This window comes from Mauremys reevesii, linkage group 5, assembly GCF_016161935.1.
Source record: "Mauremys reevesii isolate NIE-2019 linkage group 5, ASM1616193v1, whole genome shotgun sequence".
NCBI classification, from domain to species: Eukaryota; Metazoa; Chordata; order Testudines; family Geoemydidae; genus Mauremys; species Mauremys reevesii.
The window spans coordinates 44832344-44836826 of record NC_052627.1 but is presented as its reverse complement, the minus strand read 5'-3'; the positions used below and the strand labels follow the sequence as shown (position 1 = coordinate 44836826).

At 51.5% G+C, this 4483-nt stretch overlaps 1 protein-coding gene across 25 annotated transcripts in view; it reads left to right on the top strand.

Annotated features, from left to right (window-relative positions):
• Positions 1-154: 154 nt before the first annotated feature.
• LOC120405806 (WD repeat-containing protein 64-like) overlaps positions 155-4483 on the top strand; it is an 89414-nt gene continuing 85085 nt past the window's right edge. For 21 of the 25 annotated variants that reach the window (XR_005598899.1, XR_005598897.1, XR_005598896.1 and 18 more), the window contains exon 1: positions 155-292. The gene's annotated coding sequence lies outside the window, so the exon portion shown is untranslated. Of the gene's footprint in view, positions 293-547; positions 718-4483 lie in introns of those variants that run through there. The other 4 variants (XM_039539571.1, XM_039539562.1, XM_039539565.1 and 1 more) reach the window with 3 other exon arrangements.

Below are 4483 nucleotides of genomic sequence, written 5' to 3'. Positions count from 1 at the left end.
GCGAGGCTGCGGCTGACGTAATCACGCTCGCTCGGAAGAGCTAGTACCTCCACGTTGCGAATAATAGAGATGGCGCATGCGCAGTTGGCCGATTATTTCATGCCCGAAATAAACAATGTATGATTGCTGCGCATGTGCGATATGGAACGCAGATCCATCCCGGGGCGGCCTGGCCCCATCTGCAGGCTGCTGCTGGAAATGCAGCGAAGAATGTTTAATTGGATGCAGCCACACTCCTGAGTTGTGGGAGCTTTTCTACGCAGTATTATTAGGGCCTGGTGTACTTGACCTGGTACGTTTAAATCCTGAGTCATTCAGATCCGAATCTGAACTCTCCCAGAGTTGGGGAGTAGGAGGAGGAATTCATATTCTTGATTCCAGTGTGGACCTCTCCCTAATAACAAAGGACAAATTATTATTACTCGCTCATTAGTAATTACTGCTGCAGGCTGGTCCCTGACTGTGGAATGAACTTCTCAAAGGAACTAAGGACTATCCCAAACCCAGTAGTGCCTCTCTCTCGTGAGCCATGGTCTTTTGGAGCCAGCAGGGGCAGCTCTTCCAATGACTGAAAAGGTCATATATATTCCCCCAGTTTTCAGGACTGCCCAGCATGTAGCAACAGGAGCAATCTGTGAATATCGAAGGAGCTGAAGCAGCCACTGAGCCTCAGCAGCAGCTGGTAGTGTCCCTGCTCCTGGAAGAGTACCAGCTTAGGTACAGTTGGGGGAGGGAGTGGGAAGAGTCAGTGAATGATGCTTCTTGCAAAGGTTAAACTAATCCCATATTGTTTTCACTGTGATATTATCACTTATATGAGTTTGAGTAACAGCTGTGTTAGTCTGTATCCACAAAAAGAACAGGAGTACTCGTGGCACCTTAGGGCTGGTCTACGCTGGGGGGGGGGGGGATTGATCTAAGATACGCTAAGTGAATTGCGTAGCTGAAGTCAAAGTATCTTAGATTGATTTACCTCTCGTCCTCAGCGCGGGATCTGGCCACGCCCCCTTGGCTTCCCCCTCTGGCCACGCCCCCTTGGCTCCCCCCCTCTGGCCACGCCCCCAGACCGGACCACCACCATCCCCCGCTCACCTTCTCTCCTGTGCTTCCGCGCAGCGTGCCGCCCCGTGGCTCCTCCGGCTGTGCGGCGGGCAGTGCGGGCCCGGCAGGCGTGGCTTCTGCGCTGGGCTGCTGCTGCCACCCCGCGGCTCCTCCGGCCGTGCAGCCGGCAGGCGCTGCTTCCGTGCCTGCCGGCCTGAGCTGAAGCAGCTGCTTCTGCTGAATCCCACCAGCTACACTACTGACCCTAGCTCCTGACCAGACCTGGCACCTGAACATTTTTTTACAATATTTGGAAAGATCATTAAGTAGTCCATCGAGACCCTCTGTGATTTTCAAGTGGTTTGTGGAAAAATAAGTTAGACTACAAGAACAATCAAGGTACCTCACTTTATTTTCATTTACTTGCTATTACTTATAGGAAAAGGATGAAGAAAAAAAGAATGAAAAACGGGGGCGGGGGAGATAAGAGAGAATGTTCTTTTTCTTGTCTGGGTCCCAAGGAGAAGCCCCCAAAATGAAGCTGAGCACAGGGCTGGGGGGCCCCACTAACTCTAAATCCACCACTGGCTGTCACATCACCTGGGCTGGGGATACTATCAGGGCCAGTGTAACCACTAGGCGAACTAGGTGAACGCCTAGGGAGCCAAGATTTGGGGGTGCCAAAAAGCGGTGCCCAAAATTTTTTTTTTTTTTTTACACTGCAGTGGAGTTTTACGTCTTACACAGGGGTTAGGTTCTAAAGTCACCGCATAAGAGGAAAATCGCGTATGGTGAAAATTACCATAAAGTACAGTACACACAGTGTGCACTAGAACAGGGGGCCTCAGCCTACGGTACACATGCCAAAGGTGGCATGCGAGACGATTTTTTTTTTTAATGGCAGGTCCTGCGGGTCCTGGCTGCTGCTGAGCCTGCTGCCGGCCTGGGGTTCTGTTCACTCAGCTGGCAGCGGGCTGAGCAGGGCCGGCAGTGGGTCGGCTCCTGCCAGCTGGGGTCCCAGCCACCAGCCCCGCTCAGCCTGCTGGGGTCCCATCCGGCTCCACTCAGCCCAGGGTTCCGTCCACCGGCCTGGAGTTCCGTTCACCCAGGGTTCCGTCCGCCGGCCTGGGGTTCCATTCGCCCAGTGTTCCATCCGCCGGCCTGGGGTTCCATTCGCCCAGTGTTCCATCCGCCGGCCTGGGGTTCCGTTCACCCAGGCTGGCAGGAGGCTGAGCAAAGCTGGCAGCTGGGACCCCGGCTGGCAGTGGGCTGAGGTCCCAGCCGCCAGCCCCGCTCAGCCTGCTGCCAGTCGGGGTCCCGGCCACCGGCCCCACTCAGCCTCCTGCTGGCCTGGGGTTCCATTCACCCAGGGCGGCAGGAGGCTAAGAAGATCTGGCGTCCGGGACTCCGGCTGGCAGTGGGCTGAGCAGGCTGACCAGGGCCGGCGGCTGGGACCCTGGCTGGCAGTGGGCTGAGCAGGCTGAGCGGGGCCGGTGGCTGGACCCTGGCTGGCAGGAGCCAGCGGATGGAACCCCAGACCGGCAGCGGGCTGAGCAGCTCAGCCCGCTGCCAGTCTGGGGTCCCGGCCACCGGCCCTGCTCAGCCCACTGATGATCTGGGGTTCCGGCTGCCAGCCCCTTGCCAGCCAGGGTCTCGGCCACCAGCCCCGCTCAGCCTCCTGCCAGCCTCGTGAACGGCAGGAGGCTGAGCGGAGCCGCCGGCTGGGACCCCGGCTGGCAGCTGAGTGAATGGAACCCCAGGCCAGCAGGAAGGGAGAGTGAAAGGGCTTTGAGGAGGGGGATATTTTTGGGGGATAGGGATTCCAAGTGACCCTCCCCTGAATTTTTGTGTAATTCACTTGGTGGTGGCAGCAAGACCGCCCAAGGACAAGGAAAGGCGTTTGTGCCTTGGGGAAGTTTTTAATCTAAGCTGGTAGAATATAAGCTTAGGGGTTTTTTCATGCGGGTCCCCACATCTGTACCCCAGAGTTCAGAGTGGGGGGGGCGGGAACCCTGACATCACTGATTTTTCTTTCCCAGGGTTAAACTGAATTAAAATGTGATACATAGTTTTAAAGCTCTGTTGTCTTGGCGATTTGTTTACATTCTCAGGTACTCTTCCATTCATGGCCCGTGTATATGACTTCTCTGTCGTATCCGATGTTGATGTCATGGCATCTGACATGTTCTCTTATGGCTGTATAGTCTGAAATGTGAAGACCAAGGTTGCAAACAGGTGTCACAGAAGAATGTGTAGGCTCCCCCTGAAGACTTGGCATAGTGCATGTCCCTTTTTTCAATTTTTGTTGTTGTTTTTTTTGTTTTTTTGCATTTGTCATTTTCAAAGTGTTTACAACCTTTATTGATAGTTGCTCTCCATTCAGGTCTGCCCTTGGCTATGACTTTGAAGTTATCAATATTTATGCATCATGAACTGAGATTTTTGGTTAAGGGTATCTTTGAAGTATCTGCATTGACCATCCTTCCTGCGCTTTTCAAGTTTCCACTTGCCACAGAGGCCTTTTTCTGAGAGTCTGTCAACGCCCATTCAGATAACATGACCTGCCCATCCGAGCTGAGCTTTGATAATCATTGCCTCAGTGCTGGTTGTTTTTGTTCTTTCAAGGATGTTAATGTTTGACGCTTTGTCTAGCCAGCACACCTTCAGAATATAGGAAAGACAGGGCATACAAAATTTTCCAAGTTGCTTAATGTGTAAATCTGGCAGATGTATTAATGATAAAATTAATCCTTGCATAGGACACTGTCAAGCCATATTTTGAGGTGCTAAGTGGGATTTCAGCAGTGTAAGGTCTTGTGCAACCCTTTCCACAATGGTGAATTTCACTCCAGACCTGCGGGAGAGATTTGCTTTTCCATTTCCTATTCTAAACTGCTAGTGAATTGGCCTAAATACCTTTGAGAATCTGGGACTTATTTCCTACTTTGCACGTGCATTAGCAAACTTTGTGCTGTAATTGATGTTGACTCTAGAGCTTTCATCATTATCACTGGAAAAACTGCACCAGCTGTGAATCACAGCTTTGCAGTTTGCTAGTGTATGCAAGGCCATTGATGGTATGGTCAACAAAGGGCCTTAAACTTACTGAGATTTAAACAAGCATAAAAATTAAATATCCAGCATACTTGTGGCAGGAAGTACACAAAATATCATGTTATTCTATAGTCCTGGGAAGTGATATTGGTTCTTTAAGAGGACTTTTTTACTTTTACTTGATTTCCTTTCTTACTCTCTTGAATTGGATATTGTAAATAGCAGGGATAACTTGTACATTCCTTGGATGATGGAGAAGAAGGTGAGATCACACAACAGGATACGTTTTATCCAGGTTTATTCAGACATCAGGGCCCCGAGAGCAGTAGAATATACCAGCAATGGACACTGGCTGCCACCTCCAATGAGTCAAAGGGGCGGTGGTCTC